This window comes from Bos mutus, chromosome 16, assembly GCF_027580195.1.
Source record: "Bos mutus isolate GX-2022 chromosome 16, NWIPB_WYAK_1.1, whole genome shotgun sequence".
In the NCBI taxonomy this organism is placed as follows: Eukaryota; Metazoa; Chordata; class Mammalia; order Artiodactyla; family Bovidae; genus Bos; species Bos mutus.
This window is the reverse complement of record NC_091632.1, coordinates 41,932,893-41,959,331: the sequence shown is the minus strand read 5'-3', so window position 1 is coordinate 41,959,331 and position 26,439 is coordinate 41,932,893. Positions and strand designations below refer to the sequence as shown.

The 26,439-nt window shown below is 50.6% G+C and overlaps 1 protein-coding gene across 3 annotated transcripts in view; it reads right to left on the bottom strand.

The window, feature by feature from the left end:
• Positions 1–26,439, bottom strand: part of LOC102267212 (SPRY domain-containing SOCS box protein 1) — a 134,685-nt gene that overhangs the window by 13,367 nt on the left and 94,879 nt on the right. The window contains exon 1 of one of the 3 annotated variants that reach the window (XM_070385187.1): positions 17,349–17,553. The exons of the other annotated variants lie outside the window; for them this stretch is intronic. The gene's annotated coding sequence lies outside the window, so the exon portion shown is untranslated. Of the gene's footprint in view, positions 1–17,348; positions 17,554–26,439 lie in introns of those variants that run through there. 3 annotated transcript variants of the gene reach the window in all.

The window sequence follows — 26,439 nt, the reverse complement described above, 5'->3', positions numbered from 1 at the left end:
ATCACCCTCTTGTCAGCTGGCTCAAGCCTCATAGCAGGAAGAACCTCTCTCCCTGAATCTCATGGGGTCAAAGATCCCACCCCACACCACCCATGAGAGCAGATGGAGAGAGTGAGGGGGAGGCTAGGGATGGGGTAGGGGGAGAGGAGACCTGGGCAGGTGGGAAGGAAGGGTGGTGGTGGGAAAGTCCTTCCAACACATTAATTTAAAATATTTGGGGAGAAATGAGTGGGAATGGAGAAGGACCACAGCAAGGAGGTTGAGGTCAAGTCAGAGATGGAAGGAGGGAAGGGCTGATAGGGTGGTGGGGGGAGAGGGGGAGAGAGGGACAGAGGGAGCTCGTGGGCTAGTACATCTGGGCCTGTGCACACACGTAACCCCTACTGTAGCTGGATCAAACCAGTCAGTTCTAAAGGAAATCAACCCTGAATATTCATTGGAAGGACTGATGTCAAAGCTGAAGCTCCAATACTCTGGCCATCTGATGCAAAGAGCTGAATGACTAGAAAAGACCTTGACGCTGGGAAAGACTAAAGGCAGGAGGAGAAGGGGATGACAGAGGATGAGATGGTTGGATGGTATCACTGACTCGATGGACATGAGTTTGAGCAAGCTCCGGGAGATGGTAAAGACCAGGGAAGCCTGGAGTGCTGCAGTCAATGGGGCCGCAAAGAGTCGGACATGACTAAGTGATTGAACCACAACACAGCTGGACCAGGATCAGCAAACTCTCTGTCAAGGGGGAGCTGGTAAATGCTTTAGGTTTTGTGGGCCCAAGAGTCTCTGTGCAACTCCTCAGCTCTGCCTTGTCGCCTGAGAGCAGCCACAGACATCACATAAATAAAGAAGCCTGGCTGAGTTCCAATAAAACTTTATTTACAAGAGCAGACCAGGAGGTAGTCGTCCAACCCCACACACGGATCAGGGCAGCAGGAAAGCACGAGATGTTTGCTGGGAGGAATCGTGTGGCAGCAAGGTCAGTCCAGCCCCAGAATGAGGGGTCAGAAAAGACAGTGTAACCTCTCAGCAGCTGGTCAGCTGTCTGTCCGAATCAGCCAACTGCCTGCTCTCCATCTCCTGTCTACTTTCAAATGTGGCCGCAGGGACCCACTAGCCCTCTTTTTTGGGGGCCGCAGGGACCCACTAGCCCTCTTTTTTGGGACTATGGCCTGCCAGGGTGCTCCCCCCAGGCTCCTTCCCATCCTAGCCTCCAGACTCTGCATCATTCCTCTGCCAGCCCTGCTCCTGCGGCTTCTCATCTTCAGCCCTCTGCCTGAGACTTATCCGACGCTTTTCTGAGCCTCAGTTTGCTCTTCTGTTAGATGGGTGTCAAAGAGGAAAGCCCGTCCCCAGGATCAGAGCAGAGCATGTGGTTGTGAGGGTTCCATGTCCTCTCATACCCTGGGGGGTATGGGGGTGGGAGTGGGGGGGTGGGAGGAGAAGGGAAGCGGGAGTAGTGGGCAGTCACAGTCACAGGACCGGGACACTGTGATTCACACTGGTACTGCAGATGGACTCGCTTTCCCCCGAGGAGGGACACAGAGGGATACAGCTCTCACAAACACGGGTGCATACACACACACACACACACACGTCACACTAGAAGCCTGGCAAGGCCTCATGGAGTCTGCATTTACTTTCAGGAGAGGGAATGAGATAAAAACTTCTGAGATAGGGACTTCCCTGGTGGTCCAGTGACTAGGACCCCACACTCCCTATGCAGGGAGCTGGGGTTCGATCCCTGGTCCGGGAACTAAGATCCCACATGCCACAACTAAAGATCCCAAGTGCTGCAACAAAGACCTGACACAGCCAAATAAATAAATATTTAAAAAATTAAAAATAAACATTAAAAAAGAAGCTCTGGAACAGAGGGGAGGGACGTCTTCAAAGCCCTGTGGTTGACTGGGTTGGACGTTTTCCACCTACCATGAACACGCCCCTCCCACCGGATGCCACACCCATCATGCTGGGATAAAAGTCAGCTCATGGTTCACCGTGAAAAGGGATGTGTCTCGGACCCTCTAATGGGCAAGAGCCTTCCACATAGTGTCTTTCCTGGGATGGGGTGTCCCGGGACTCTAAGAACCCACCAGAGCTGCCCATTCACAATGGAATTCCAGGTGGACCCCCAGCGCTAAGTGGATGAACCCCTCCCACTGTCACCACCAGCAGCCAATTACGTGCTCTTGGCTTAGGGTCTGGGGAACAGCACTCCTATCCCAAAGCCTGGCTTCAGAGAGGATTTGCTGGGGGCCACAGCTCTCCACCGAGAGGAAGACCAAAGCCTCACACAGCACCTTCCCTCCAGCTTCTTGGGCTCCTCCAGTGGGCTCTCTGCTCTCAGAGGGCAGGGGAACCAGATCTAGAATTGGAGGACGTGCCGGGAAGGAAGCCTAGAGCTGGACAGTGACCCCCAGTGAGTGGGGAGGAGTCAGAAGCACCTCTGAAGCCCACTGTCTGGGAGTCCAAGACCTGGGCCGGAGGAAGGGTACTCAGCCTTTGCTGATCTAAGGCAGCAATCCTCTCTGAAGCGGGAGGGAAGGGCACACTGATATCTGTCTCCTGGGCACACATGGTTGAGAACACATACACCCACGGTTTTCACTATGCAAGAGGAAAGTAATGCCGACAAGCTTCTATCGCTGATGGAGGGACCAGCGAGCCTTGTGGGATGCACAAGGAACAGGGGAAGATGTGGGGGAAAGGCTGTTTGTGTACAGGTGTGGGCATGTATCCCAGACAGACAGACTCCACTGGGACATGCTTCTCGGCATATAGGTGCCACGTGACAGTCTCCAGTAAGGTGTAAAACATGCTGCAATCACCCACTGACCACGCTTCCAGGGGTCTTGTCTGTAAAACCCTGCAGCCCTGCACACGGACATGTGGGCAAAGATGCCCACTGCACCATGAACTCCAGCAGCTGTGGAGAGAAGGAGGTGGCCCCTCAGATGTGCTGACTTAACGTGACATGTAACATGACACTGTTATATTTTAAAAAACAAATTGGAGAACAACATGCAGAGCACGAACTGGCGTTTGTAAGAACAGAATTTTTAATAGGCATAGAGAAAGGTCTAGAAGAATAAACACCAAAACTGTCACAACAGTTAATACTGGAGAGTGGGGGGTGGGATGCATTGACTTTAAGGACTCTTTGAATTGAAAAAAAATTTAATGCATGTATTCTGTTTTGCAATGAAAAGGATGTTTAAGCACACAAAAAAGAATAAAAAGGTGGACATACACTGATTTAACACACTACATTCACAAGAGCAAATTGTTCTCAAAGCAACTCCTAAAGTCTTTCCACATGTGTCACTTCTTATAAAGCAAACAGAGGATAAATACTTAATTTACACAGGAAGATATACATGAAGGAGACAGCAGGGCATTTAAAATACAGGACAAGAATTCCCAGTTACAGCTCTGGAGCCATCCCCCCAAAAGAGGACAGTATTTCTACAATAAGTTTTCCCAAGACTTCTAATTGCACTGCTTTTACATCTCGAATTTTATTTTTTCCCAGCAAAAATGGGGTAGCTATTTGTTAATCCTAAAGGAAATCAACTCTGAATATTCATTGGAAGGACTGATGCTGAAGCTGAAGCTTCAATACTTTGACCACCTGGTGTGAAGAGCTGACTCACTGGAAAAGACCTTGAAGCTGGGAAAGATTGAAGGCGGGAGGAGAAGGGGCAACAGAGAATGAGACAGTCGGAAGGCATCACTGACTCAACAGACATGAGTTTGAACAAACTCTGGGAGATACTGAAGGACAGGGAAGCCTGGCATGCTGCAGTCCATGGGGTTGCAAAGAGTCAGACATGACTGAGGGACTGAAAAACAATAATCTGTTTCCGTGGGCTCCAAACAAGAAAAGACCTGCGCCATCCTCAGATGGGAAACCCAGCCATGGTGGCTATACGGGGCTCTGTGTTCTGCCAAGGCCAGGATGAGGAAGGAGGACCTCTAGGGGGCAGAGGCTGGAGAGGGGCAAGACCACCAACCTTGACTCAGCTGGGACAGCGCCCTCAGCACCTGCTGGGAATGCAACACTGTCCCTTCAATTAAATCAGCAGCTCCGCAGTTCCGCCTTCCAAAACAGCACTTTCGGATCAATTGGAACTGCTAAAAATTACCCTTTTGTTTTGTTGTTAAAGACAAAAAAATGTTTGTTGAGCGAGCAATACCCTCTGTTGGAGACACGTCCAAGGTGATAGGTGACAAATGGATGGGACGGTGTGGGGAGGCAGGGGATACACAGAGGCGGTCGCTGTGGCCTGGCAAGAGAACACCCAACCCCGCTTTCAGCTCAGTTCCCCCTCAGTGCGTCCGACTGCCCCCAGAACAGTAAAACCATTGTTTCAACACGTGATGGGGAAAGAATAAAATTCAGGATGTGGAACAAGGTGACCTATTTATAAAGCCTCCTTTCACCTGCAGATCAAATAAGCTCCCTCCCTCCGCCTCCCCGCCTCACACAGCGCTGGTTGCAGCCGAGGATTTTGCAAGAGAAGCAGGCCTGAGCAATGGGCTATTAGATCAGGACACAGCTTCTGCAGCTGGGCTGCGTGGCAGAGAGCACAAAACTGGGGATTTGTGCTTCGTGAGTAGGGGCTCACGCTTTGGTGGTGGGAGCACCCAGGGAGGGTGTGCTCCGTGCAAGCCTGACCACAGAGCCTGGGCCAACATGCCACCAACCACAGGACAAAAGCCATGTTATGTGGCCATTACCACCTCTACTCCGTGCACCTATAGCCTTGAGGAGAGACACCCAGGAAGACACATGAAAGCTGTCTTCTTGCTCAAGCAGGGCTAGAAAAGTCAGCATCTGCCCCCAGAATCAACAAAAAGGACTGGACCTTTCTGGAAAGTTCTGATGAGTGGTTCTGGAGAGAAAAATCCCACACGGGCTGGAGCTCTAGCCTCTGACCTCAAAAGACCAAAAGATGCACCTGCCGTAAACACCTACGGAAGGACCCAGATTACTCATGGCACTTTCAGAAAGGGCTCGAATCAGTTGAGCCTGGCCTCTGGGAAACAGCATTCACATTCATTCAGAGACTAAAAATCATGAAAAAAAAAAAAGTCACGGCTGCAGCCGAGTTGAGGTTATGATGACAACGGCTCCGTTCACATGAGCAGCTCTGCTCCTGGGAGGGAGCTGAGTGACAATGACACACGGTGACCTTCCAGAAAGCTTTCTGAGACAGCAGCAGATGCCCAGTGAGGAGGAAGTCTAGTGGACTCCCCATGTCACTCAGGCTGGGAGGTCCGTCACACTGGGTCTGCCCGGGCCATGCAGGAACTGGACGGGGGAGGGGTGTCTGTGGGAAGAGGGCAGGAAGGGAGCATGGAGGACAGTGTCACAGCCACTTCCCAGGGGAGAGCCCATGGGTGCCCAAGGGGGAAGGCTCAGGGATGCAGGTCCCTCCTCGCCCCACCCTGGATGGTGGCAGAAGCCCAGAAACCTCGGTGGACTGTTGGTCCCAGGGAGTGCACTCCAGCCTCAAGAGAAGTGGGGTTCGCCTTTCCCTGGGTGAGTGCTGGGACAAGGCTCCCCAGGGAAACAAGGGTCCTCTCTGCACTGGCCGCCTGCAGCACACACGCTCACCTGTTCACTCCAGCTCCGTGTGGCCTGTGAGGAGGCCTGGGACAACTCCACTCGCCTGCATGGGGACCCCCAGAGCAAAGCCTGACCACGTCCAGGCTTTAGGGCCTAGAGACCTGAGTGCGAGCAGGTGACACTCTGGCCTCTTCCAATGGGACGTGCCAACTGGGAAAGGTAACCTCTGAGAGTGGCCCCATAGGTCACCCCATGTCCCTCCAGGAGGAATAAGCAGGAGGGAGGCCAAGGAGAGATGTGAGGCTGCGAGAGGAATCAGTTCCCAGAGATTCGGGGGGTTGGCTGCTGAGAGAGCTAGAGGGGCCTGTGTTTGCTTATCCCACCTGTAGGCTCAGGTGATGCTCTCAAACCACCTAGGATGTAAAAGGAGGGGGAAGAGTGGCATTCGGCATAGCTGAAGCACTTCACATAGCACTGGGGGTACACGGTAGGTGTTTAATACCTGCCACTCCCTGCCTTCTCCCACCTCCCTTTAACAAGGCTGTTCTTTAGTTGCTAAGTTGTGTCCGACTCTTTTGTGAGCCCATGGACTGTACCCCACCAGGCTCTTCTGTCCATGGAGTTCTCCTGGCAAGAATACTGGATTGTGTTGCCATTCCCTTCTCTGGGGATCTTCCTGACGCAGGGAATGAACTCACATTTCCTTCATTGCAGGCAGACTCTGAGCCACCAGGGAAGCCAGAGGTTCGAAGGAGTGGTTCTCAAAGCAGGGTCCCTGAATCAATAGATCAGTGTCATCCTTAGAGACAGCAAAAGCTTGGGCCCCACCCTAATCTGAATCAGGCATGCTGGGGGTGGGGTTGGCATTCTAATGAGCCCTCCAGGGATTAGGACACTGCTAGTTTAAAGGAATTACAGCTCAAGATTTTGGAATCTCAAATCCACATTGAGAACTGACAAGCTTGGACTGATGACTACTATTTTTTAAAATTTCTTGTTCTGTCCTGATTTGAAATATTTCAAATGTTATATATGCTCTTTTTTTTTGAAAGTCGCTCAGTCATGTTGGACTCTTTGTAATCCCATGGACTGTAGCCTGCCAGGCTCCTCTGTCTATGGAATTCTCCAGGCCAGAATACTGGAGTGGGTAGTCGTTCCTTCTCCAGGAGGTCTTCCCAACCCAAGGATCGAAACCAGGTCTCCCACACTGGAGGCAGATTCTTTACCATCTGAGCCACTAGGGAAGCCCAAGAATTCTGGAGTGGGTAGCCTATCCCTTTTCCAGGGCATCTTCCTGTCCCAGGAACTGAACCAGGGTGTCCTGCATCTCAGGCAGATTCTTTACTAGTTGAGCTACCAGGCAGGTCCATTCTCATAAGAAATCCATGCTCACAGAGAAATAAAATATCACCCTCCTACTCTAGCACAGATGCAGGGACTGTCCACTCACAGCAAAGGATCACACCACACACACTACACCCAAGTTGCTTTTTCTAAGTCATAATATATTAGCTCCAGCCTACATCAACTTTATGCTTTAGTAGCTATGTAATATTCCATTATCACAATTTTGGTAACTTTTCTTTTTTTAGCTGTGTCACATGACTGTGGGATCTTAGTTCCCTAACCAAGGATCAAACTCATGCCCCCTGCAAAGGAAGCATTGGAAGGAGTCCTACTTACTGGACTGCCAGGGAATTCCTGTGTGCCTTCCCATTTAATTCACGGCCACCTTTCCTCTCATTTCCCTCAAAATCTTGGACCTCAGAACCTCCCACCCCACTGTCTATTTTTAGAAGAAGAAAATCCAATGTGAAAGTAACCTACCATCAGGCTTCCTGCTGTTAGAACTGTGGGGTCTGAAGGCACTCACAAGTTTCTGCACTCACTGGGCTGAAGGTTTGTCCACTGGACCTTGAATGGACCACAGCCAATGAACTTGGGCAAGATTCTAAAAGGAATGGGGCAGTGCGTCTCCTACTGCAACCTAATCATGGTTCCCTGGATGAGATTTCACAGAGGATTTCACAACAGGATGCCAAGGAAGAGGCAAATCCCTGGGCCTCACAGGTCAGTTGGTGAAAAAAAGGGACTTAAATATCCTTTAAAGATACAATGGCCTGCAGAAACTTCCTCTTGTAGGCTATTGGCCTTCCTCCTCCAATCTTGTCAGCCTGGAAAGTCCTGAACACCTGCACTGATAACTCCACAAGGGAGACCACAGCAGGCTCACAGGTGGCAAATGCATTCATCCTGAACTTCCAGGCAAACATGAGGGTCCGGGCACCAGATTCCCATGGTGCCAGCTGGTCACATGAGGAATGAGGTGAGGAGGCAGGAAGGGGTCTCCCCAGCTGGCAAATCTATGGAGATGGACACAGCTGTCCAAGATGCTAGCTGAAAGGATCACTGTACGAGGGGCAAGGGAAAAGGTCTGCTATCTTAAGTGACTGCAGCCACGAAACTAAATGATACTTGCTCCCTGGGACAAAAGCCGTGACCAACCTAGACAGTGTATTAAAAAGCAGAGGCATCACTTTGCCAGCAAAGGTCCATGTAGTCAAAGCTATGGGTTTTCCAGTAGTCATGTACGGATGCGAGAGTGGGACCATAAAGAAGGCTGAGCGTCGAAGAATTGATGCTTTTGAACTGTGGTGTTGGAGAAGGCTCTTGAGAGTCCCTTGGACAGCAAGGAGATCAAGCCAGTCAATCTTAAAGGAAATCAACCCTGAGTATTCATTGGAAGGACTGATGCTGAAGTTGAAGCTCCAATAATTTGGCCACCTGATGCAAAGACCCGACTCATTGGAAAAGACCCTGATGCTGGGAAGATTGAGGGCAAGAGAAGAAGGAGGTGACAGAGGATGAGATGGTTGGATGGCATCACCCACTGACTCAATGGACAAGAGTTTGAGCAAACTCAGAGAGAAGGACAGGGAAGCCTGGCGTGCTGCAGTCCATGAGGTCACAGAGAGTTGGACATGACTTAGTGAATGAACAACAATCTAAAGTGGAAGGAAGGACACAACTGTATCTGCCCTACTAGTAAAGTCTAGAAAGAAGTATACAGGCACATGTGTGAAAAGAGATGAAAATAAGCAGCAAAAATTGTTTCTATGTTTAGAGTGATGAGTTTATGAGCTTCCCTTTCTTTCAGAGTTCCTTACTGTTGTCCTATGGTTGTTGCAAAACCGTAAATGGATGAATCCTAATGTCCATCAGTGCATGATGGCACAAACAAACGGAAACCATATATAATGGACTATCACTCAGCCATACACAGGAAAAACGGACTGCCATATGACACCTGCCATAGCGTGGGTGGACCTCAAATCCTTCATGCTGGGAAAGAAGGCAGATCGAAAAGGTCACACAGCGGTGCTCCCACGTCTATGGGATAGCCGGAATCAGCAAACCCATAGAGACAGAAAGCAGCCTGGTGGTTGCCAGGGGCCAGGGGTGGGGAATGGGGAGTGAAGGCTAAGGGGTCAGGGTCTCTTTTATGGGGGGTGGGGGGTGGGTGAAACATTTTACAACTGGACAGAGGTGGTGGCTGCACAGCATCGTGAAGGTACTGGATGCCATGGAACTGTCCTCTTGAAAACGGTTACTGTTATGTGAATGTCACAACAAAGGAAAAAACACAAATGGATGAAAACTATGCACTTCTCCAAAACCCTCATGGCAGGAGGTAGGTGTGGGAAGGGCCGCAGAGCGGAGATGAACCCAGAGCTTGTGGAGACCCGGTGGGCAGAACCAGGCCCCTCAGCCAGGGTTACACAGGGAGACAGGGCTAAAGAGCCTCATAGTGAGCAGCAAAGAGCCTTCTAGAGCTGAGTTCTCCACTCCCCACCCTACCCCTTCCTTTCCTAGGAAAGAAAGAGCTCAGAGCTGTGGTTTGGCAGCCCCACTGCTTTGAGACGGCACCTGTGGACAGAGTTTTTCTGGGGGAATCCAGAATGCGTGCCTGCATCCTGGTGCCTGCATCTGTGATGTGGTGCGGGAAGGAGACAAATGGACACACACACACATGTGCCCCTGGCTGGAGGAGGAGGATGTACGAGAACCGAGGTCACGCAGACCCTGCATCCATACATCCTCCACTCTGGGAAGGAGGCAGGTTGAGGAGAGACAACACCCGGAGTTCCAGGTTCTGGCTTGTTTCCGGAGCAGCTCAACACCCCGAGGCCACTACAAACTGGCAAAGGCTACTGTGTTACAAGGCCACTCAGCGCCTGCTCACTCCCCATCGATGACATTGGTGCCCACCTGCCAGCCATGATGATGCCACAGCACAGGGCACTGGTCCAGGCCAGGCAGGCCCCAGGCTAATGCACAGTGTGACTGGACCTGCTGCCACATGCAAACCCGCTCTCATGGGTGGAGTTTCTGTGTTCCCGTGTCTGTGTTCCCGATCATAGCTCACAGACTTGGAGAGACCTGTTTCTCATGCCAGGTGCTACCTTCTCCCACAAACCCCTTTTGGCCAGATTCACTCCTGGTAAACACGGAAAAATGGGCCCCAAAGGGCCATGCTCTAGGCCTATATACGTATATACTTGATTGATTCAGTCACTAAGTCCTGTCTGACGCTTTGCGACCGCATGGACTATAGCCAGCCATGCTCCTCTGTCCATGGGGTTCTCCAGGCAAGAATACTAGAGTGGGTTCCCATTTTCTTCTCCAGAGCATCTTCCCAGACCAGGGATCGAACCCATGTCTCTGGCATTGGCAGGCAGATTCTTTATCACTGAGCCACCAGAGAAGCCATATATGTATACAGTCAGATCAGATCACATCAGATCAGTCGCTCAGTCATGTCCGACTCTTTGCGACCCCATGAATCGCAGCATGCCAGGCCTCCCTGTCCATCACCAACTCCCGGAGTTCACCCAGACTCACGTCCATCGAGTCAGTGATGCCATCCAGCCATCTCATCCTCTGTCGTCCCCTTCTCCTCTTGCCCCCGATCCCTCCCAGCATCAGAGTCTTTTCCAATGAGTCAACCCTTCGCATGAGGTGGCCAAAGTATAGTAGGTGCTCATAAATACCTGAGTTGCTTTCTCACCCATCCCACAAGCACCTGCTAATCCCCATAGGGAAGCGTGAGCTTCCTGAGACCCTTTCTTTGTTCCTTAGTCCAAGGAATTCAATAAAGTGGATGATTCAAAACTGGGAACTGGCGCCTGGGAAAGCTAGAGAATGTTCCACCTACTCTGCCAGAAAGCATCTTCCCCAGGTGGAAGCTGGAAAAACTTGACGAAACCTATAAGACAGACAACTGCAGAAGTGATCCAAACTGAGGGGTGGCCTGCAAATGTTCAGCTAATGAGCATTTGGGAAAGCCAAGTCCAAATTAGGTGCTTTAGGGCTGGAATTCATTACCAAAATATTTGTTAGACACCTACTATATACATTATACATATACATACTATAGGGCTTCCCTGATGGCTCAGTGGTAAAGAATCCCCCTGCCAATGCAGGATACACAGGTTCAATCCCTGGATTGGAAAGAGCCCCTGGAGAAGGAAATGGCAACCCACTCCAATATTCTTGCCTAGAAATCCCATGGACAGAGGAGCCTGGTGGGCTATAGTCTAGGGGGTTGCAAAAGAGTTAGACATGACTTAGCAACTGAACAACATACATACTATAGAAGTAGAAACCATTGCCCTCAAGGAGCTTACAGTCTGATGAGGGAGACATAGCCATTGTAACAATCTTCTGAGCAGTCAATGTGAGCTTCGGGACACAGGTTTTTATCTATTGTGTTCAAGATGGGAGGCCCCATGCCTAGAACATTGTCTGAAACAAAGCAGGTGCTAAACAAACAAGACTTGACTGAATGAATGAACACTGTTGTAGTTGTTCAGTCACCAAGTCGTGTCCAACTCTCTGTAACCCCATGGACAGCAGCTCACCATGCCTCCCTGTCCCTCACCATCTCCTGGAGTTTGCCCAAATTCATATCTAGCATGGGGCCAGGTAATAAGTATCAAAGAAAAATGAAGCAGAGTAGCAAGGACAGAGAAAGGGATGGGGGAAGGTGGTGAGGAAAGACTTCTCTGACACAGTGATACATGGACAGAGACCTGGAGGAAGCAAAGGAGAAAAGCATGTGAGTATTCAAAGGGAAGGGTGTCCTGGGCAGAAGGAACAGGATGTGCACAGGCCCTGAGGTCTGAGCATGTGTGGCAGGTCAGGGGAACAACAGAGATGTGGTGTGGCCAGAACAGGAGGAGGAAGAGGCTGTGGAGGGAGGTGGTGCAAGGTGTGCAGAGGGCAGGCACACCAGGCCTTGAGGGTCACAAGGAAGAACTTCAGATTTTGTCTTCAGTGTCATGAGAAACAAGCAGAGGGCTTTGTGCATGCAGAGAACACAATCTGACTTCCCTTCTAACCGAGTCTCTCTTGGCTGCTGTTTTGAGAAGAGGCTGTTGGTAGCCAGAGACCAGCTAGGAACTCAATGCAAGGACGCAGCTTGGATGGGGGAGTGGTGGAAGCGGTAGGATCCAGAGTGTAACCTGAACTAGATATAACCCCACGTGAGTGCATGCACACTAAGTCACTTCAGTCGTGTCCGACTCTTTGTGACCCTATGAACCGTAGCCCACCAGGCTCCTCTGTCCATGGGATTCTCCAGGCAAGAATACTGGAGTGGCTCTGACATAAATCACAGCAAGATCCTCTATGACCCAACTCCCAGAGTAATGGAAATAAAAGCAAAAATAAACAAATGGGACCTAATTAAACTTAAAAGCTTTTGCACAATGAAGGAAACTATGAGCAAGGTGAAAAGACAGCCTTCAGAATGGGAGAAAATAATAGTGAATCAAGCAACCGACAAAGAAGTAATCTCAAAAATATACAAGCAGCTCGTGTAGCTTAATACCAGAAAAATAAATGATCCAATCAAAAAATGGGCCAAAGAACTAAACAGACATTTCTCCAGAGAAGACATAGATGGGTAACAAACACATGAAAAGATGCTCAACATCACTCATTATCAGAGAAAAGTAAATCAAAACCACAATGAGGTACCATTTCACACCAGTCAGAATTGCTGCTATCCAAAAGTCTACAAGCAATAAATGCTGGAGAGGGTGTGGAGAAAAGAGAACCCTCTTACAATGTTGGTGGGAATGCAAACTAGTACAGCCACTATGGAGAACAGTGTGGAGATTCCTTAAAATACTGGGACTAGAACTGCCATATGACCCAGCAATCCCATTGCTGGGCGTACACATCGAAGAAACCAGAATTGAAAGAGACACGTGTACCCCAATGTTCATCGCAGCACTGTTTATAATAGCCAGGACATGGAAGCAACCTAGATGTCCATCGGCAGATGAATGAATAAGAAAGCTGTGGTACATATACACAATGGAGTATTACTCAGCCATTAAAAAGAATACATTTGAATCAGTTCTAATGAGGTGGATGAAACTGGAGCCTATTATACAGAGTGAAGTAAGTCAGAAAGAAAAACATGAATATGGTATATTAACACATATATATGGAATTTAGAAAGATAGTAATGATGACCCTATATGCCAGACAGCAAAAGAGACACAGCTATAAAGAACAGACTTTTGGACTCTGTGGAAGAAGGCAAGGGTGGGATGATTTGAGAGAATAGCACTGAAACATGTATATTACCATATGTGAAATGATCACCAATCCAAGTCCAATGCATGAAACAGGGCACTCAAAGCCGGTACACTGGGACAACCCTGAGGGATGGGATGGGGAGGTAGGTGAGAGCGGGGTTCGGGATGGGGGACACATGTACACCCATGGCTGATTCATGTCAATGTATGGCAAAAACCACCACTATATTGTAAAGTAATTAGTCTCCAATTAAAATAAATTAATTAATTAAAAAAAAAGAACACTGGAGTGGGTTGTCATGCCCTCCTCCAGGGGATCTGCCTGACTCAGGGACTGAAACTGCATCTCTTATGTCTCCTATGTTAGCAGGCGGATTCTTTACCACTAGAGTTCCCCTGGTGGCCCAGCTGGTGAAGAATCTGCCTGCAATGCGGGAGACCTGGGTTCAATCTCTGGGTTGGGGAGATCCCCTGGAGAAGAGAATGGCTACCTACTTCAGTATTCTGGCCTGGAGAATTCCATGGACTGAATAGTCCATGGGGTCGCAAAGAGTTGGACACAACTGAGCGACTTTCACTTCACTTTTTATCACTAGCGCCACCTGGGAAGCCCATAACCCCCTAGGAGACATCATATACCTTGTCTAAGCAAAAGGCTGCTTAAGCTTTAAAGGTGGTGGTGAGTGAAGACACAGATGCAGAGCCCAGTGACACAGTGGTCTAATCCAAGGCCCATGACTCCAGCTCTTGTTCAGTCTACTCCTGGCCTAACAGGGATATCAGGCTACAAAACTTGAGGCACGAGTCATGAGGGCCACTTGTCAGTTTCCCTGAGCTCTGGTTCAGTGTCTCCCATTTGCTCCTCTCAGAGGCAAACACTAATGCGACCTGAGTGGCCTGCCTCAGGTTTATACATCAGTCTCTTGTGAGTTTGGTAGGTATGTCTAAACTGTATCAGGGATTTCCCAGTGATCCGGTGGCTGACTCCATGCTTCCAATGCAGGGGGTCAGGGTTTGATCCCTGGTCAGGGAACTAGATCCCACACGCTGCAACTGAGAGTTTGCAACCTCATCTAAAGATCCTGCATGCCACAACTAAGACCTAGTGCAGCCAAATAAATAAAGATATTTTAAAATAAATTAAAAAATGCTATCAATATTAGATACATTGTTGAAATTCAGTCACTAAGTTGTGTCTGACTCTTTGTAGCATGGACTGCAGTATGCCAGGCTCCCTGTCCTCCACTATCTCCTGGAGCTTGTCCAAATTCAGGTCCACTGAGTTGGTGATACTGGATATATTGGGGGGAAAATCCCATTCTTGAACATGCAAAAGGTAGGTTAGCCATAATGACCCCAATGAAGGTGGGCCGTGACGACCCCAGTGTAGGTGGGCCGTGACGACCCCAATGAAGGCGGGCCGTAATGACCCCAATGAAGGCGGGCCATAATGACCCCAATGAAGGCGGGCCGTAATGACCCCAAAGGCTGGGCCCAGCGCAGCCCCTTGGCATCCTCATCTGGGTAGCTCTGAGGCTTCTACTGAAGACTTCTTGGAACTAAAACAGGGTGGATCAAGGAAAAAGGGAGAAGACTACAACAGACAAAGATGGAGAAGGCTGCAATCTGAAGTCGGGCTGCCTGGGTTTAACTTTCAGCTCCACAAGCTGGGCAACCTTGGACAAGTGCTCCAACCTCTCTGAGCCTCAAGTTCCTCATCTGTTGACATGGGGATGATGACTGTTCAACCCTACTGATTTGCTTTAGGGATTAAATGGGAATGCCAACACTTAAAAAAGCTCAGCACTTAATAAAGAGCCACAGTGGCCATGTATGTGTAGTTTAATGGTCTGAGGAGAAGGAGGGAGGGAGGGAGAGAGGGAGGGAGGCAGGGAGGGCTTCTTGAGGAGGCATCTCCTCCCCAGGGGTGGAATGCAGCCATGCGAATCCTGACACCCATCCTCCACTGCAAAATCAGTACTCTCCCAGAGAACAACTGCCTTGGGGTGTCCACGACCCAGCTCCGTGGCCGCCTCTCACCATGTCAAGCTCACTAATGGTGACAGAGAGGTCTCCACTGGAAGCTCCCAGGTGATGCTGAAGCTGAGGCCGCTCAAAGTCAGCCATGGTTTTGTCTGCCCCCATCTCATCCCCCGTGCCGCTCCCCCGACAATGTGCCGGTTCCGGCAGTGGTGGTGGGTCTGCCATGCCTCTGTGCTCTCTGGGGCCAGAGGGCCAGGACAGACACGTCTGGAGAAGTTTCTTGGGAAAGCAACTTGGAACTGGGGTGAATCTGGTCCGCTTATCACATTTGAAGATACAAAAGGAGGAAAGAGGAAATGGAAAAAAGGGAAATTGGTCCAATAACCATTTAATGGGCTGATCCAGGATGGCAATCGGGGCAGAGGGAGGAAGAAGCCAGATGGAGGCACTGGCTTTGCCCAGCAAGCTTGTCAGCCATACTTCAGAATTAAGCGAGCCCAGGAAGGGCCAATGGAGCTGGACCAGGGCCTCGGTACCTAGCAGGAGTGAGGGCTGCACACGCCCGTTTCATGCGCTCGCTTCTGCAGGGCTGCACTGCGACTCCAGACAGAACACGCTCAGAAAGCTATTTCCCCTGCAAGGTGGACCTTCCATAAAATCATAGCAGCAGCATGTCACCTTCACAGGCAACACGGGGAGCGGGGGACGTGTCCCCCACACCTCAGTGTCAAGGAAGGCAGCCTCGTCACAACTATGGGGGCACAAGACCACAGACCCAGGTGTGGGGACCCCTCCCTGGCGCCCAGCTGGGGCAGCCAGCCCCGGGGCAGCGCCATCCTGTAACAGAGGAGGACCATGGTCCCCTCCCACCCAACACACTGCGTGTTTCTAAGGCTGTCCCAAGTTTCCGTTCCCATATCAAAAGCACCTCTTTTCTGCTGAGGCGGCAAGACCTGCCAACAAAACAAGCCTCTGGGACCCACGTTTCTGTAGCACGCCTTCCCTTGAAAAGCACTTCAATGAATCACTGAGGTTAAATAGTATCGGCAGCTGGGTTGGTAGAAGAAATCCTTGTGAAAGTCAGACAGAGGTGCTTGGGCAGAGCACCAGGGCAGAAGTGCTGTGCCCTGCCCACCCCCCAGGTACCCCGATCTTGACTGACAGCACTTCTTCTCCAGGCCCCCAAATGGAAAACCAGACCTACCTAAGATCCTGCACACGGAGCCGGATGATTCCTTCCTTGGGAAGTGATCCTTTTAGCAGCGAGGGAGCCAGTCACGCCAAGTGCCCTGCATCTGGTCACGCCCCCCACCCCCCGACCCCTCCCGGGGAGCCCATGGGTCTGCCGCTGAGGCATCGCCTGAGAGCTGGTTGGAAATGCAGAGTCTTGGGCCTGGCCCCTGCCTCTGAGCAGCCCTATCACAGGTGATCCGTGTGCCCAGGTGGGTGGGGGCTGGGCCTGGGTCCTCAAGGCAGAGGCTGGCAGGAAACACATCAGAAATAAAGAAAACAGAGGCTCGTCCAGCCCGTTCCAGGAAGCCAGTCCTGAAACATAACGGACTCCCAAGAAAACAAATCTAGAAGCCGACAAGTTTAACAGAAGTCACAGGCAGAGCCTGGCAGGGCCCCGTCCTCGCCAGACCCACAAGGGCAAAGGGCACACAGAACAGGCTATGGATTCCTTAGCCCCAGACGTTCTAGAAGCCCTTGGTCGATTGCGGTCTTGGGAAGCCCAAGGCGGTGGCAACACCTCTTCCAGGCCCTCCTCTGCGCCCCAGCTCTCTCTGCTCCTCCAGATAGCCCCGATTCCCCGACTAGCCAAGCCAGCCCGCAGCCTCCAGGAGCCTCATGCTTTCTTGCAGCCACACCTGCAGCCCTTGCTTTCACTTCAAACAACCCCACCCGACCAGAATCCGGGCCATCCGAGACCAATCCTGGTCCTCTCCGCCACGGAGCTGTCCCTGGCTGGCCTCCACGACCTGGGCTGTTTCACAGCAGGTCTCCATCTCCCTGCAAAAACCTCCCCCAGAACTAGCTCAGGACCCTGGATCCTGCCGGAATCTAGAATGAAGGTCATCCCTGGCCCCTAGCAGCACCCTGGCCCAGGTCCACAACCCTGGCCAGGACCCACTCCCACACGGCCTGCCTGCAAGTATTGGCCTCACGGTCTCCCGCACACCTACCGGAGGATTGGCGGAGTTCTGGAATGTTTCGGGCCAGTGCCCAGAGATGGGGGAGCTCCAGGAGGGAAGCCCTCGATCCCCGGGCCGGGGGAGACGGAAGCGGAGTGCAGGCAGCTCACTGGTGCCCCAGGAGCAGGGAGCCTCCCTGCCAGTGGCCGGGCCCTGCGGGTCCCCAGGCCTCCCTCGCCCGGCTGGATCAGCCCTGGCCGGAGTGAGCTCCACCGTCACCAAGGGGAAGCGGCCCTTGGTTACCGCTGGCTGGGAGAACACAGAAGGCAAAACAAACACTGGACTGGCTCCTCACTGCTGGGAACAATTACAAGGTAATCAGCCAGTTTTTAAAAGCCCTCCAGAAGGGAGGCTGCTGGCCCAAGGGAAGGCTGGTTTGTAACCCATTCCCTCCCTCCTGCTGCTGCTGCATCCTCCTCAAGACCCAGGGACCCTCTCTCCACCTGGCGCAGGGACCCCCGGCAGAGCAAGGCTGGAGCCTCAGAGGAAGCGGGGCACACAGTCCCAGGTGGGCAGTGTGCCACTTCAGTGCCCAAAGCACGTTCCAGAATCCTGGCCAGCCTGCAGGGGCAGACTCACCTCATCCCCCTTCCTAGATCCCCTTCTAGCAACAACCAGCTCTCTTGTCCCCAAGCAACTTGTCATGAAACTAACAGAAACTTACCAGCGAAGAGTTAAGAGCTCGTTTGCCAGGTTCCAGCCGGGGCTGGTGGACCATCTGCCAGGATAGTGCCTGGGCCATGGCCACCCCCCAAGGACTGTACCCAGCGAGGCGGGGGGTGCTTCAGGTACAGCCCAGGCACTGATCCCCAACTGTTGCCTGTTAGCAGATCTGGGACCTTCAGCCAGTCACATACCTCCTCTTAGAAGACATCCTGGAGCCCGGGGTTTTGGTTGTGACCCCAGACCCATAAGCAGAAACCGTGGGGAGCCCCCAGTGGAGAGGGGGAGGGCTGAGTGACACCCAGCCCCATCTCCAGGTCCCCCAAGGTGGGGGCACGTGCAGGAAGGTTTCCTCCCCCCCCACCGCGGATCCTCCACGTCCTCCAAGCACTGGTTTCAAGCCTGCCTCTCCCCCTGCTCCCTCACAGTGAATGTGTGGCACCTTTCTGAGGCCAGATGGCTGACCTCAGATGGGGAACGTGGCCGCAGGTCCAAACCCCAGACAAACAGGGCCTGTCTCACCCTCTTGAATTCCCCTACCCCACCCTGCAGAGGACACTGATCAGTTCTCCCATCCTGTAGAAGCCACAATGGTCTCAAGAGAGAAGAGCCTGCTTTGGCTTTACGGACCTCCTAGGGGACAGAGATTTGGAGAGACAGAGAGAAACAGAGAAGCAAAAAGAGAGACAGAGACACAGAGAGAGAGAGAGAAATGGAGAAACAAGGACAGAGACAGAGACACAAAGAGACAGAGAGTGAGAGACAAAGACACAGAGAGAAAACGAGGGGTAGAGACTCAGACAGAGAGCAGAGAAAGAGAGAGACATAGAGACAGAGACACAAAGAGACAGAGAGACTCAGAGAGACAAAGACACAGAGAGAAAATGAGAGGTAGAGACTCAGACAGAGAGCAGAGAAAGAGAGAGACATAGAGACAGAGACAGACAGAGACATAGAGACTCAGAGAGAAAGCAGGGAAAGAGACAGAGAGACAAACAAAGAAGCTGGAAAGGAAGTATAGGAATGGGAAGCAGGAGGGTGGAGGCCCCACAGCCTCAGCAGACTCGTGTTGGCCCAGGGTCCCCATCAGGAGGGCGGGCTCAGGCTCTGAGTGGGAGCTGCACTCCCCTCCCCCATGGTACTCAGTGGGGGACACTTCTCCGGTAAGGTACCCAGAGGAGCGGGGCAGGGTGGGAGGTTGGGGTGCACCTCTGCCCACCTCCAGCCTCACTCTGGCCCCTCCCAAAGAGAGTGTCCTGTCTCCAAACCAGGGAGGTCTTGAAGCTAAAGCAAGTCAGCAACCTCACTGACCAGCTCAGCCAGTGGCCCCAGGGAGGGAGCCTGGGCTCCTGCAGGTCCAAGGACCAGCCTGGGCTGTGCTTTGGAAGCGGAAGGGGGACCGACAGTGGTGACAGCAGCAGCAGTGGCAGCTTCACCGGACAGGCTGAGCACCGTGAGGAGGCCCTGCTTCTTAAAAAATCAAATCAGCACATTTGGAGGTAAAGACCTGGCTCACCGGAGTACCTGGTCACCCTGCTGCCCGGCCTAGTCTCTCAGAGGGACCCAGGGGCCAGTCCCCACCCTCACCAGCCCCAGAGGCATAGAGCTGTTATTCAGGGACTGCTCAGTGGTGGGAGTCAACACTGGGGTTAGAGTCTCAGACGTGGCTCTGAGATGCTGAGAACTGAAATGGAGCATTTCTGGGACAACTGGATAGAAACTCTCAGAAAGACCCCTCCACCTCTCACTTGAGTTGATGAAGTTTCTTCCAGACATCCAGGTTTGACTTTGATCCCAGACAGGGAAGAGAAGGGGCCAAGCATCCCTGGGCTAAGATACCAGACCCCCACTTGGCATCCCCACCTCAACACATTCCTGCCTCCCTTTGAGGACCTGGGCATGGCACACATGGCTGCTGTACCCACCAGGAGCCTGGTTGGCTAGGGAAGAGGTCACTCAGTGCCACTGTTTAAATATCCACAAACTGGCATTCTCCTGTAGTCTTTCTCCTCACATGGTGAAGGAAAATTTAAGCCATCAGGAAAAAGTAAAGAGCTTCTTAACACAGCCCTGCTCTTCTCTTACCACTAACGATCCATTTGGTAAATTTGATGGTCTGTCCCACAAGGCAGAGCCTGGTGGGAGTGGTGGGGAGGAGACAGGCCAGCAAACTGCCTGGTACCCACTGCTTCCCAGCAGAGATGATGTCTTCAAAGAGCTTCAGTAGAAGCAGGATGCTCGACCTCGGGGGTTGCTGAGATAGGTGGGGGTGGAGGTGGGGTGGGACTCTCGGGGACATCCCCTTTGAGGGGTTCTGACCAAGGCTGGGATTTTAGTAGCAAGGGTGAGCTGAGGGAAGAAGCAGACAGACACCACCCTTGCTGTGAGAGAACCCTTCCCCCGTCACAAACAGAAGTGAGGAGGTGTATTTGGGACCCAAAGGGTGGTCAGGAGATTAGAATGGCATTTGGGAATTTTGAGCAGTAACTGGAGAGAGGGAGAGAGAGGGGCGGGGAACATAGTCTGGATGACAAAGACCTTGAATGTCATGACGAGGAGTCTGGACTCAGGCACAGGCGCCAGATGGAAGGCGACAGATCAGAAAGCCCGGGACCTCCCTGGTGGTTCAGTGGTTGGGAAGATCCCCTGGAGAAGGGATAGGCTACCAATTCCAGTATGCTTGGGCTTCCCCCGTGGCTCAGACAGTAAAGAATCTGCCTGCAATGTGGGAGACCTGGGTTCCATCCGTGGGTTGGGAAGATCCCCTTGAGGAGGGCATGGCAACCCACTCCAGTATTCTTGCCTGGAGAATCCCATGGACAGAGGAGCCTGGCGGGCTATAGTCCATGGGGTCGCAACGAGTCGGACATGACTGAGCAACTAAGCACACACCAGTGGTTAAGAATCTGCCTGCCAATGCAGGGGGCATGGGTTTGATCCCTGGTCCAGGAAGATCCCACCTGCCTTGGAGCAACTAAGTCCGTGTGGCACAACTACTGAGCCTGTGCTTTAGAGCCCGGGAGCTCATGTGCCACAACTACTGAAGTCCTTGCACCAGGAGAGTCCATGCTTTGCAACAAAAGAAGTCACTGCAATAAGACTGAGCACTGCCACTAGAGAGCAGCCCCAGCTCGCCGCAACTAGAGAAAAGCCCACAAAGCACAAAGACCCAGCACAGCCAAAAATACATAAATATAATTAATTTTTAAAAAGAAAGCCTGCTCCTAAGTTCAGCCAGCACCCCACTGGATTTCCGGATAGAACCAGAAAATACTGGGAACGGAGAAGTGACATCCCCTCTTTCCACAGAGCAGCTGCCCTTGCATAGCTTAACGAAAAGAGCTGTGGGTGCAGACGTTCCATAAGTACTTCGGGGGAGGCAGGTGAAGAACCAGGAAGAAAGAATTAGAACATTTCTTTTACATAAACAGAAAGCTTGGGTGTGTTTACATTCCGAGAAATATCGCTTTAAATCAACACCATGAGAAAGCAACCATAATTTTTCACCTGAAAAAATGAGATGATAAATACCTAATCTGCAAAGAGGATAATGAGTGTACCTGAAGAGGCCAAAAAGTTCCCAGAACGTAGTAGGTGCTCAGACAATACCTGACGTTTACACGTGTATTCAGGGTTTCGGTGGTGGCTATAATTACTGTTGTTGTTGTTCAGTCACTCAGTCGTGTCTGACTCTTTGCGACCCCATGGACTGCAGCACACCAGGCCTCCCTGTCCTTCACCATCTCCCGGAGTTTGCTCAAACTCATGTCCATTGAGTCGGTGATGCCATCCAACCATCTCATCCTCTGTCATCCCCTTCTCCTGCCTTCTATCTTTCCCAGCATCGGGGTCTTATTGCTACATGACATTTGGGTAAGCAGATCTTAACTCTGAAGATCATCTTCCAGCCACTGACCACAGAACCAGAGAACCATAACCTTCTTTTAAAGTGCAAAAGGGGGACTTCCCTGGTAGTCCAGTGGTTAAGAATCCCACTTTGCAATGCAGAGGATGCAAGTTTGATCCCTGGACAGGGAACTAAGATCCCACAAACCTCAAGGAGTGGCCAAGAAAAGGAAGGAAGGAAATTTTGATACACACTGCAAAGTGGACACACCTTGAGGACATGATGTGAAGAGAAGAAAGCCAATTACAAAGGTGGATGATGGTGATGGTTGTACAACAGTGCACTGAATGCCACCACCATTTAAAAATGGTTAAAATGGAGTAGTGTGGAAGCATGGTGATGGTTTAGTCGCTAAGTTGTGTCTGACTCTTGCAACCCCAGGAGAGGCCAGGCTCCTCTGTCTGTGGGATTCTCTAGGAAGAATACTGGAGTGGGTTGCCATTTCCCTCTCCAGGGGATCTTGCCAACCCAGGGATTGAAGCCGGGTGTCCTGCACTGCAGGCAGATTCTTTACCCAGTGAGCTACGAGGGAAGCATAGAAGCATATACACTACCATATATAAAATAGATAGCCAATGGAAACTTGCTGTATGACTCAGGGAACTCAAACGGGGGCTCTCTAACAATCTAGAGGGGTGGGAAAGGGTGAGAGGTGAGAAGGAGGTTCGAGAGGAAGGGGACATATATACACCTATGACTGATTCATGTTGATGTATGGCAGAAATCAAACCAGAATTGTAAAGCAATCATCCTTCAATTTTAAAAAATCTACAAACAAACAAAAAAAATCTAAAAATGGTTAAAATGGTAAATTTTATGTACACTCTACCACAATTTAAAAAGTGCTTCATTTTATATGAAAATAAGGAAGGAAAAAAATGTGAGACACAAAAAGTGATGAAAAGGGGAGTGGGTCCCTTTATTCTGACGCTACGGGAACATGTGCTGGACAAAGCTAAGGTGTTTGACCACCACCCCTGGACCCGCCTCATCTGCGTCTCTAAGCCAACCGATGGCCAAGGCTGTCCACACACAGAGCTGTTGTCCCAGAAGTCATGCTGGAAAGTCGGCAGAGACAGAATACCACCATTTACTTGGCTACTGGGTTCCTTAGAACCCCCTGGCCAATCTCTCTTATTTTTCATTTGGAATAAGGAGGACTTGAATACCCGTGGGGGTGTTCATATGCTGTTTCTCACTGCAGGTGCCTCACAAACCTCATGAGGAGGCAGCACTGGCGGGAAACAGAGGTGGACTTAAAAAGGAAAGGCCAGGCCTCAAACGGCTAAGAAGCTGGGACAGGTTGCTATCCAGGAAATGACTCATGTCTCCCTTGGTCCCTTGAGGCTGCTCGGGAGCAGACGCTGAATAGCACACACGGAGATACTTGAGATTCTCAAGAGGAAGGCAGCTTCTGGCGGACTCCCCCGAGGACCCTGGGACACCTGGGGTGGCAGGTGCCCAGCACAGCCCCCAAGGGCGGCTCAGTCCACACTCATGGGTGAAGCACCATTGAAACCAAACCAGAATGGCACAGAGCTGGGTGCCAGGGCTCTTCTCCTGCAGCCACCCACACTTCCTGTGACCTCGGTCACCCTCTGTGCACTCAGGCTGCAGAAACCAGCAAGCTGACTTCAGGCCCCAGACACTTCAGGGAACGTGCTCTTCCACATTAGGACCTCCTGATTAATACATTGAATGGCCTGAAAAAGCATCTACCTTGCAACTGCATTTGAAAACCCTGACTGTGACCTTGACCTTGAAATACTGGTTTCTGTGACAGTGTGCTCCCTGTTCTGCAAGGCTCCCACCCAGCTCCTTCGCCAGTTTTTCCTCCTCTCCTTAATCACAGATGTTCCTCTCTCTGTGGGCTTCTCTGCTCTCACGGCTCCAGGGAGCATCTCCCCTTGAAATTGACACATCACCCTTATGGCGACGGCATCAATGAACAGCATGACTCTTACAGCAACCCTGCCCTGCATCCCACACAGCTCCCTGCCAGACTCAAACATGGCCCCCTCCCAGCCTCTACATCTCTGCCAAGTTCTGTCCTTCTCCTGGTCAGTCACCCAGATTCAAACCTCTCATCTTCCTGGATTCCTCCTCTTCTTGGCTTTCCACATTATCATCAAATGGTAGAAATCCCACCCCCCAGAGTTGCCCAAATCTGTCGCCCACTCTCATGGTTCAAGTCATCATCACCTGCAAAGTTAGTGTAGGAGTCTCCAAAATTGGTCTCCCTGCCCACAACACCTCTCTGACCCCGTCGGATCTTCCTAAAACACTCTCATTTAGATATTAGTCTTTTTTTTTTTTTTTCATTTTGAAAATATGTAACTCAAACGTGTACAAAAGAGACACATATTTTCAGCACCTAAAATGAACCACTGTCAACAGCCTGTCACATTTGCTTCTGGTCCTTTTACTGCATAATGGTCAAATGGCCAGAGGACCTGATGAAGCAACTCAGGAACAAAAACTAAATGCAAGTGATAAGCTTATATGAAAAAAAAAAAAACAAACAAAAAACCTGACGTGTTTGGTAAACGGGGAAACAAAAAATTAAGTACTAAGAAGTGATCCATCACCTTGCACCCCCTGCCCCAGATTTCTACACAGTCAGTAGAGAGATGGCACCTCCTACCGATGGGCAGGGGAGGAAGTTGTGCACAGTGTGGCTCGTCGACTCTGAACCTCGCAGCTTTGGGGAAATGAGCTGAGGGCTTAGCCAGCCACGCTGCTCCTGGAGCGTGGGCCACAAGAATAAAAGCACCTGGACAGAGGACATCTACACAGGTGCTTATTACAGAGGCTCTGCCATTTTCTGCCAGTCTAAATTGAGTGTTGCCATCATGTTCAACTGATCAGGTGGCAGGTGGACAACTCTGTCACATCTATACCATGAACCATTCATCACACAGCAATTAAAAGAACAAGGTAGAACCACACTGAAGCCTGGGGGCATCTCCACATGCGTTCAGTGAGGACAACAGGGTAGACTATGAAAGGAAAGCCCATTTTAATCAGTGGTGTCCCCTGATTTTCTGATGGTCCAGTGGCTAAGACTCCATGCTCCGAATGCAGGGGGCCTGGGTTCGATCCCTGGTCAGGGAACTAGGTCCTACATGCTGCAACTAAGAGCTCGCATGCTACAACTAAAGATCCCACTCGCCCTAAGACCTGGTGTAGCCAAATATTTTTTAAAAACACAAAGAATGGTGTCCCCAAAGAAACATACATATATGCCTGGGCAGGAAGGAAGGTATGAGTTACTCAGGGTGTCTTACCCTTCCATAAAAGGTTTAGGTTAAAAGAATTAGAAAAGAAGGGATGTTGGCAAGGATGTGGAGAAATTGGAACCCTTGTGTACTATTGGTGGAGACGTAAAGCAGTGCGGCCACTATGGAAAACAGTATGGAGGTTCCTAAAACATTTCATTTCTGGGTACAGACCCAAAAGAATTGAAAGCAAGGTCTCAAACAGATATCGTACACCTAGATATTCACAGCAGCATTATTCACAATAGGCAAAAGGTGGAAGCAACACAAGTGTCCATCAACCTATGACTGGATGAACGAAACGTGGAGATCCATTTGACCTTAAAAAAGGAGGAATTCCTATCACGGGCTACAACATGGATGAACCTTGAGAACATTATGATAAGTGAAATAAGCCAGTCACGAAAAGGCATATACTGTGTGATTCCACTTGCATGAGGTAACAAGAATACCTCAAATTCATAAAGACAAGAAGTAGGATGGCAGATGACCAAGGCTGAGGGAGCGGGACATAGGGAGTTGTTTGTTTCTTTAATGGAGACAGTTTCAATTTTGCAAGATGAAAAGAGTTAGGGAGCTAGATGCTGGTGATAATTGCCCAACACTGTGAATGTACTTAACACTACTGACCTATACACATAAAAATGGTTCAGATGTTGTCATGCTAGAGCATGACTTGAAAAGACACATGCAACCCAACGTTCACAGCAGTATTATTCACAATAGCTATGACAAGGAAACTGAGGTCCATTGACAGAGGAATGGACGAAGAAAATGTGGTACATAAATACAGTGGAACATTACTCAGCCATAAAAAGAATGAAACAATGCCATTTGTAGCAACATGGATGAACCTAGAGATTATACTAAGTGAAGCGAGTCAGACAAAGACAAATATCATATGATATCACTTATATGTGGGATCTTAAAAAATGATACAAGTGACCTTATTTATAAAACAGAAACAGATTCACAGACATGGAAAACAAATTTATGGTTATCAAGAGTTGGGGGAAAATTAGGAGTCTGGATCAACAGATACACACTACTATACAAAATATGTAAACAAAGACCTATTTATAGCACAGGGAATTATACTCAACACCTTGTAGTGACTTATAGTGGAAAAGAATTCAAGAAAGAATTGTGTGTGTGTGTGTGTGTGTGTGTGTGTGTGTGCATGTGTGCTCAGTCGTGTCCAACTCTTTGGGATCCCATGGACTGTGGCCTGCCA